We start from the raw sequence: 10,685 nt of genomic DNA on the forward strand, positions 1-10,685 counted from the left end.
TCTATTTGTAGTTTTTTAAGGAACCTCCATACTGTTCTCCATAGTGGCTGTATCAATTTACATTCCCACCAACAGTGCAGGAGAGTTCCCTTTCCTCCACACCCTCTCCAGCATTTATTGTTTCTAGATTTTTTGATGATGGCCATTCTGACCGGTGTGAGATGATATCTCATTGTAGTTTTGATTTGCATTTCTCTAATGATTAATGATGTTGAGCATTCTTTCATGTGTCTGTTGGCCATTCAGTTCTTATTTTTACTGACTGAATAGCTCTAACTAGTTTTTTGTTTGTTTTTAATTTTTGGCCACGCCCTGAAGCATGTGGGATCTTAGTTCCCAGACCAAGGATCAAACCTGTGCCCCCTGCAGTGGAATCACAGAGTCTTAACCATTGGACCACCAGGGAAATCCCATCCCTAACTAGTTTATGTTCACCCGTGCAAAGTGATCTCTTTACAGTCATGCTTTTTCTCAACTCTGGCTTTAGAGTGGTTATGGCACCTGCAACCTTGGATTATAAACTTAATCTGATGCACTGTCTTTCTTTATCCAAAAGATGTCATTATATAAAACGAATCTAAGCTGAAGCAAAATTGCTTTTTACCCTCATTGTTTTGTAAAATAAAACTTAAAATATGGGGTTGAGGATAAGTGGTCATCTGAGTACATTTTTCAAAACAACACTTTGAAAAATGTAGCTCAAATTTGATTCAGCCAAAAACGTTAAGGAATATTTATTCTTCTCCTTAAAGTTCTTATCATGGTTTTCCTTTAACCCAGTAATACTTACAGTCAAACATTTGTTGTCTTGAATCCCTTGACATATTTAGATGAGTACTGTATCCTAAGTAGGCATCTTTCTGGCAATAAAATTGGTAATTAACAAATATCAGATCTTACAGCAGCCTTGGTAAGCAAGTATGTGGGTAGAGAGGGTGAAAGATGAAAGGGTATCAAGAGTTTTATAGAAATTTTCTCTATGTCCTTTAAATTTTTGCTATTTAGAACATTTTCAAAATAACATGACTTAGTATCTTTTAATCTAAACCTTGTATTGTAGGCTGACTAATGCCCCCTTGGTGATGTCCATGTTCTAATCCCCAGAAACTGTGAAAATGTTGCCTTACATGGCAAAGGGAACTTTGCAGATGAGATTAACTTCAGGATCTTGCTACAAGAAGTTTATCTTGGATTATCCAGGTAGACCCAGTATAATTACAAGGATCTTTATAAGAAGGAGGTAGGAGGGTCAGAAAGTGTGAAGGCAATGTGATAATGAAAGCAAATATCTGAGTGATATACTTTGAACACAGAGAAAGGGGCCATAAGCCAAGGAATGCAAATGACCTCAAGAAACTGGAAAAGGCAAGAAAACAGAGTCTCCCCTAGAGCTTCCAGTAGGATCCAGCCTGCAGACACCTTGTCTTTATCCCAGTGAAAATGGTTCCAGACTTCTGGCCTCCAGAATTGCAAGAGAAATAAATTTCTCTTACAAGCTGCTAAGTTTATGGCAATTTTTATAGCAACAATAAAAAATTAACATATCTTTTTTCTTAAAAAGTGTGTTGAAATAAAACTTGTAACTTAGTATAAAAATTATAAATAAATGACTAATACCATGACCTGATTTTTTAAAATTAAAATTTGAACATTAATTCAAGTGGCATTGAATGTATAATGACATAGGTGGCACACGCTAACAACGGGAGAAACTTCAAAACAGTATCATGTAGAATACATACTTTGGAGTGAAAGTCATAGTGCTCTATGCCTGGCCGTACTGCTTATTAGTTGAATGACATTGTGCAAGTTATTTGCCTTTTGTAAGTGTCAATTTTCCCATCCGTAAAATTAAAACATTAGTTACCATTAATAATGTTACAGGAATTAAATTATAATAATGACAACTTAAACATAAAGAGTAATTTTTATGTGCCAGGGAGTGTTCTAAGCTCTTTCTATCTATGAACTCACTTAATATTAACAAAAACTTTATCAAGTAGGGACTATTTTTATTCCCATTTTACAGAAAAGGAAACTGAGGTGTTTAGTAAGTCTTCCAAGGTCACATAGTTTGGTAGCATACTCCATGCTCTTAACCACTGCATTAAACTTGGGCCAGTACCCATAGAAAGAGTATAACTAGCTGCATTATTAAAGTTCCTTATGTCTGAACTTAAGAGTTCTTTATCTTTTTCACCTAAACCCACTTTAAGGAAAACATTTTCAGAATCACAGAGATCTTTAAATAATCCCTGCTAGGTTGATCTCCAAGGTCCTTACAGGCTCAATGAACCTATAAAATGGTCACTGTCAGCTCTCAAAGATGTTGGGTGGTCAAAGTTCCCTATCCAAGGAGATAAAACTCTTGTAAGTCCAGATGTTTTAACTGACCACTTCTATCCTTTCCAGGCCACTGAATCTATAATTAATCTACCCAGGAGAAACATTTTTAAAAATCTTAATTTAAAATATCATTGTTCCAAAGGATAAAAATGATTTGTCATTGGAAAAATACTTGGTCATGAATTAATTCCAGCTTGTCTTTTCTAGAAGTATGTTTATTTTAACATAAGTCAAAAGTTCCACTTCAGCACAAGATGTAGAAGGAAAAATACAACCACCCCTAAAAAGGCCTTAATGGGATTTTTAGCAGTTTATTTTTATCTTCAAAGGAACTGAGAGAATATTTCTAAAGAAAAGCATAAAATGTTTCCCATTCTACCCAAAGCATTTGTATTTTCAGAGTGGCACTTTATTTAGCCCACTGTGTTCGTATTAATTTTCAGTGCTGTGAGCAAGAATGGCAGTGTATATTAACACCTGATCTATAAAGGGAATGCTGAGGCCTTTCTCAAGGTATTAGTCACCGCACCTTGGGAACACTGTTGTGCTTCTGCTGTTGGCTTCAATGCGGAAGGATGCACATGCTTTGATTCTTAATGAAACATGCATATGATCAAATTCGTCACCAAGAGCCCTGAAGCTTCAACAACTTTTCCCAAGCTCAGAAGGATTTTCCAAGCGTCTTCTGTTTTTTAAACACCATTGGTCTGTGCTGTATAAAACATCACTTCCCAAATAGAATGTTGGAAAGAGAATTATAAGGTGAAGGAGGGAGGTCTTTCTTAAAGGGTTTTGTATGTTTAGCACCCTTATCAAGATCTTCAAACCTGATATTCCCTAAGGTTTAGGTTTCACAAATCAGAATTTAAAACTTCAGTTCAGCTTATTTGTCTCTCTCACTTTCTAGGTTGCAAATTATTAAGGGTAAAGACTATACCATATTCATTTTTGTAACCCAAGCACTAAGAATTAAAGATTCCACCATAAAAGTCATTCAACAACATTAAGTGTAAAGAAGAAAGAAACCAGAATCAAAGAAATCTCCCTTCCTTAGGTATTTGCTATCTGTTAGATATTGTTTTATATACTCCCTGCCTAAATAAATATTCAGATCTTTCCAGTCTAAAGTACATTCATAAGTTTTCCTTAACACTGACAACTTTTTGGTTGACTCAGTTCCATTTCCTTTTCTTTTCACTATCAAATTCCTGAAAAGAGTAGTCCCTATTCTTTGTTTTCTTCAAAATGTGTTCACTTCTCAGCTCTTGCCAACTGTTTCCTTTTCTCAATTTTCTACACAATTATTCTACTCAAGTTTACCAATGACCTCCTGGTTATTATTTTTATTTCTACTCCTTAATCACTATTTCATAACATTTCACACTGTTGCTCACACATTTCTCTTGGAACTATTTCCTCTTGGCTCTTCATCTTTGCTCTCTCAGGCCCCCCTCCTCAACTTTCATAAAAGAGCAATCTTTCTACTGATATCTTTAAGGCTCTTACTTCAGTCTTTTGTTCTTACTCTGTAATCTCTCCCTTGGCAATCTCATTTATTGTTATCTATCTCCTGACTTTTTCTACCAAGTTTCAATGCCATATTGTGAACTGGCTACTTCTCCTTTGCCTCTCCCAATTATAGAAGCTGAAACATTAAAATATTCATCTTGCATAGTCCCAGTGCTGGTTTTATAAGTGACAATCTTTGCTGACACACCTTTTCAGCTTGTTTTTTTCATCCTTCTCCCTTTTTTTGCTCTAAATATAGATGTGATGGCTGAAGACACAGTGGTCATTTTGTGGCCATGGAGACAAAGGCTAGGAATGGTGGAACAGGAAGACATATAGTACTTGTGTCCCAATGTAAAAGGTGAGGATCACTCAGCTTTTAATCTAATTCATGTATTTCAAAGCCTTTCAATCCGTAAGGCTAGAGCAAAGGCTTGAATAACAAAATCAGATTAACACTGAAGCACTTACACCAAGCGCAAATAATTTTTCACACAAAGAATACAAAGCTCAAAGATCTTTCTGTTTTTGATTGGCTACCCAAGCTGGGGATTGTGTACTGCAAATGAGTCCTATGTCATTAATCCAGTACCCATACAGACCAAGTGAACATTTACATACGAAAAATTATATGTTGTATCTACAGATTAAAGCCATACCCAAGCTTGTCTCCTTCTTTTTTTTTTTTTTAATTTCTTCACTGATCAAACTTGTCTTCTTCAAAGGTTGTGCCACTGACTACAATGACTGCTACAGATTATTTGTATGTCTCTGATTTATTAGTTCATAAATTCCTTCAACAAACATTGAACACATGCCATTAGACTATATGCTAGTTAGTGAGGATACAGAAATGAGTAAAGCATGGTCTCCTCAACCACGGTGGGCAACTCACTTTAGCTTATGTAACATATTGATAAAGTGGTGAAGGAGTATTATTGACTGAAAGTTGATGCACTTGTGTAAATTCTGGGCTTAGTGGATGACCATACATAACCCAATACTGCTAAGGGAACTTCGTATTTCCCCAATGACATTGATTCAGCCCAGATAAGTTTAAATTTACTATTTCTGTTTAGTTGTTTTATGAGAACATCAAGTTCACAGACCAATAAAAAATAAAGAGGTGGGTTGGGAACAGATTTGGGTCAGAGAAGAAAAAGCAATTGTTATTTATGAAGATTGATCTATCCATTTATCTATTATCTACATATCCTGTAACTTCTTGGGGTCAGTGTATTCCTTTACTCAGTTCTGAATATGAAAAATTTCAAAACTTCCCACTATTATTCTTTTCATTTTCTTCATCTCTGTATGAAATAGATTTGCTGTCTCCACTGAGTTATTAGATCTTGCAGACAAGCTCACTAAAAAATGTTGTCAAGAGAGGGGAACTTGACTATACCATGAACTCTCTCTATATATCCTTAGCCTGTTAATATAGTGGCTCATACTCTAGGGGGAAAATGGCCAGATTGATATGCTATCTTCCTTGCATAGTTGGCCATGTTATGAATTTATCCATCTTCAAGTATTAGATGTTGAATCAGAACAAGAATGAGTATTGCATAGTAATTAACAATTGCAGGTGAAACTTTATTTTTGATGATGGAGATGACAATGATGGTCATCGCTAAAACAAAAGACTTATGATTTGTGATTATATAACCATCTCATTTGTTCACCTCTTCCATAAAGCTTGCCCAATGACGTCAGTTCCAAGTATTATTTCTCTTTTCTGACTTCATGGCACTGATTTCTTATAACTCATCATTGATAACCATAGTTATTAGCACTTCTCTACAAACTAATGAATATATATTCATTGTCAGTTTTAAGCAAGGGAGTTCCCTAGGCATTATGAGGAATGTGGGTTGACCAATTAAGGAGCAAAGTGACATATTCATAAAAGATTAACATAAAATGGATTATGAAATATGATATAAAACATACAAAAGGGGCACTTGACTTTATAGAGAAAGACACTGCAGAGTCAAAATATACACTTAGAAAACACATTCATTGTAGATATGATTCCATTTCCTGAGAGCTTTACTCCAAGCATATTTAGTCTTATGTTAAACACAGTCATAAGTAACTGGTTCACTTGAAATTTGGACTGGCGAAAACTCATGATATCTAATAATACTCAAATGCTGTCCCTTTCTAAGGGTTTCTATTTCAATGAATAGCCAAGTTGGCACCAAATAAAACTGGCCTTATAAGCAGCCAATTCACAGGCTGGCCAGGGACTTCTAAAATGGTTGGGAAGTAAAGTGCCACTTAAGTCATAGCAACTAAGTGAACTAATTAGAACTTGTATAAGTGGTTGATGGAAATACTAAGACAAATAAAAGGAGAGAGTAAGAGATGGGTCGAATTGGCCAAGTTCTTTGCAGGAGTCCTGTAGAAGAGAAGGTGATGAGGTAGCCTAGCCCCCAGAATTGTTTTATATCCTAAATGACTTTCTAGTTCCTCAGCCACTTTCTCATCTTTTATTGCACAATTGTTGGTAGATTCCCTTAGGCATGATCATCTGGGAGACATTTCTGCCTTTGTTATTTTCACATGCACATAATGAAAAATCCTCTAGAATTTTAGGTATAACAAGTGTTTCAGTTCCTTGAACTAAAGGAATCCAACAGACATATACAAATACACACACACACACACACACACACACACACACATTTATATATACACACCCACTCCCACACCATACCTTATTTCCTAGTCCAAAGAAGAACAAGTAGAAAATACTCAAGGAGCACATCAGGAGACAGAAAAACCGCAACAACAAAAAGAGACACAACCACTAAAATATTGTCATTAGGAATTACTAAAGATAAAGGACATACCAGTCCCTGTTTTATAACATTGACATTTACAACCACAATTTTGAATCACCGAGGAAAATGTAACTTATGGTCATTGTTACGGTTACAAAGTAAGGGAGAGGTATGTGTATAACACTTCAGCTAGAATGCCATCAAACTATTATAAAATTAAGAATACTTCACTACTCAAAATAATAAAAATCACTTATAATATTTAGGAGATTATTTCCCAAATTTTCCACAAAAAGGAGGTTTTAATATACTGCCTTGAGCTTATCTTATCATTTTGAATTTTTACTGCTCTCCTGTGTATTTATAGCTTGGCTCTCTGAATTAGATTTTGAGCTCTCTGGGCAGGAACTAATATATATTTACATCATTTCTCTTTAGGAGAAAGTATAGAAATGTTTATTTTTTAATATTCTCTTACAGAGATATAAAAACATAAAACCCCTATTTTATATTATTTTAAAGGCCACAACTCTGAAATAAACTCCAGTTCAAATATAACAGAGAATACTTTTTAATCATTAGATTAAGCTTGCTCATTCTCAGTGACATGAGGGTGAGATTGGAAATAGAATATCATTAAGTCAATGATTTAGATGAGGGAAAATAATTTGCATTTGTAGTGCAGAGCACATTTCATTCACGAAGAGGATGAGTGACTAGATTTGTTTTCCTTCCCCATAAATTACTAGAATTCAAGTGGCATAGTAATTATGAGTGGACTGACTGCTTTTCATGTTTGCCACCTTGGTTTTCAGAGCTACTTGCAGCATTTAATATAGCATTTATGTGAGCTCCCCAATTTGGGTTTCAATGATACTTTCCATGTTTTGAAAAAATCCAACTTTAAGTCAGTTGTACAGTAAAATATTTGGTCCCAAGTATCAACTATGTGCTTTGTTTATATAGTTTAGGCTGGGCTTTTTAAAGGCCTGAGTGTTTAAATAACGTAATTTATGAGATAAGTTTCTCTCTACCTCCTTAGTACAGTAAGGAATGAGTGAAATTAGAATATTAACAGACAAAAATTGGGTCATCAATGCATAGATAACCCCTTTTGTAATCCAAAAACATTTTCCGAAAGCAATCAGAACATCTTAAGTTTTGAACTGAAATCAAATGGCTTGATTTTCCAAGGTGAATTGAATGTTTAAGAGATATTTGTAAATATCTCTGCCATAGTTTTTCCCCTGTATATTTTACCAGAATTTTACTTTGTATCCCCAAATTGCAAAAGCTTTTGGATTTGAGTTCCTGGGGTCAGTGAGGTGGCATTATAAAACATATGTGCAGCAGTGGCATAAACTGAGGTGCACCTGCAAAAGGAGGTAATCATCTCTTGCTGCTCTTAGTTCTCAAATTATTTCTCAGCTTCTCTGAAAAATAAAGAGCAGCTCCATGAATGTTTGTTTTAATTTCCACTTTAGTTTCCAATGGACATCCTTCATTATTATGTTACTTACACATACGATATACCACACAGCATGATTTAAAAATACATTAATATAGAGGCTATTGTTTTACTAAAGTAGGGCTTTGTGACATGGGCATTTCTCATTATTTACTTCTCCGTGTCTAAATATATTATACATAATTGACTCCTTTTATAGAAACACTATTTTCCTCTTTGAAGCCTGAGATAGTAATTTTCAAATCGCTCTGAGATTTGCACATAATGTTAATGGCTGATATCAGTTAAAATCATTATTGGGATAAATCTAAAGATGAAGACCTAAACTTGAATAAAACAAAATCATTACAAGAGAATCTATTCTCTTAAATTCACTGAAAAAAAATACAAAATTTACATTTTCCTATTTTTTTTAATGTTTTGTGAGAAAAGAGAAATACATGAGTCTGAGAAGAAAATCTTTTGAAAATAAAATTTGTGCCAATAGGACAATAATTTGAATTAAGTAGGATTAACACTATCAAAAGGTGATGTTTAAATGTTAGTTTTTAAAGTGTTATGTAAAAATCATGATGTATCGTCCCTAAGAAACCATCCAAAACAAAAACAATAAGAAAAAATAGAATTGTAATTTCATCTTTAATGAAACTAAAACAAATTCATAACTCTCAGTATATAAAAAATGGGTTGCAAATGCAGTGAAGATCAAACAGGTAAGAAAACTGTACCTGCAGCTGCAGATTTCAGAAAAACAAAGGCATCAGAATATAATTCTCCAAAGTTGATGGCACATCATGAGGGGATGAAACTAATGACTCCTTGTTTCATACAACAGGAATGAAATTTACCAGTCGGCAGTGGAATCCCCAAAAGCTCAACTTGATACCAACCTAAAGCACAGGGAGATGGGCTGAAAGAGAACTCAAAACTACTCCCACTATTTGCCCAAAACAGTGTCAATAGAGTGAAGGTTAGATACTCTTTAAGCCAGTATCTTTGGACTGAGAGGGAATAATGGCTTAAAGAACTCACTAATGGTCAATGCTCTGTCTTGGGGAAGTTAAGTTTAAATACTTCCTAGCATAGAATATAGTCCTGGCTTTGAACTAACACAAAAGCCAGCCCTTTGCTGTCTATAAGAGAGACACCTAAAACAGAGTAATGCAGAATGACTGAAAATAAAAAGCATATCTGGAAAACAAAAACCACTCCTCCCCCCAAAAAAGCATGGGTTACTCTTAATACCAGTTCAAGGTAAACAGTAAAAAAACAAGTCAAAGCTTCTATAAAATGATAAAGAGTACAATCTCCAATAAGTACATTGGAATATTTATTTGCCTAATAACATATGATCCAAATACATAAAATAAAAACTTAAGAAATGTAAGGATAATTGTCAAAAGTACCTTAGAAGTAGGAATATTTAATTTACTTCACTTTGTCTGAGATAAATCAATGAGGTAATATACAAGTTAAAAAGTAGATGATCAAAAGCAAACTTCACATGCAGATGTGAAAAATGTATGTGCTCTTAAAATTAAGACCTCATTTTTAAGTACTCATGGAATAGTCAAACACACACACCTAAATGTTGCCTATATATTAGTAATAAAAAAACCTATAAAGAATTTTTTTAAATAGTACTAAGACAGTTATGCTAAGTAAAGTAAGTCAGACAGAGAAAGACAAATACTGTGTGATTTTACTTACATGTGGAATCTTAAAACAAAATACGTACAATCTTTAAAAACAAAATAAACAAACAAACAACAAAACAGAAGCAGACTCATAATACAGAGAGCAAATGGGTGTTTGCCAGAGGGGAAGTGGGTGTGGGGATGGGCAAAATAGGTGAAGGGGATTAAGAGGTACAAACTTTCAGTTATAAAATAAATATGGGGGCGTAGTGTACAACATAGTGAATGCAGTCAATAATATTGTAAAAGCTTTGTATGGTGACAGATGGTAACTAGACTTATTGTGGTGATCATTTTGTAATGTACAAAAATATCAAATTAATATGTTGTACACCTGAAACTAATATAATGTAAGTCATTTATACTTCAATAAAAATAAACTTAAGGGGCTTCCCTGGTGGCGCAGCGGTTGAGAATCTGCCTGCCAATGCAGGGGACACGGGTTCGAGCCCTGGTCTGGGAAGATCCCACATGCCGCGGAGCAACTAGGCCTGTGAGCCACAACTACTGAGCCTGCGTGTCTGGAGCCTGTACTTCGCAACAAGAGAGGCCGCAATAGTGAGAGGCCCGCGCACTGCGATGAAGAGTGGCCGCCGCTTGCCGCAACTACAGGAAGCCCTCGCACAGAAATGAAGACCCAACACAACCAAAAATAAATAAAATTAATTAATTAATAAAAAAGTAAAAAAATAAAAAATAAATTTAAGAAAACCTCATCAACCATGAAATTACAAACCAGATAATAATAATAACAAAATACTATCTTGACATTTTATTATTATTTCTTAAACAACTCTTCTGTCAAAGAGAAGATAATATTAAAATTATGACATATTTCAAAATAATTATAATGATATAATAAATATCAAATGATAT

This window comes from Balaenoptera borealis (genome assembly GCF_965194805.1).
Source record: "Balaenoptera borealis genome assembly, chromosome: 11".
NCBI classification, from domain to species: Eukaryota; Metazoa; Chordata; class Mammalia; order Artiodactyla; family Balaenopteridae; genus Balaenoptera; species Balaenoptera borealis.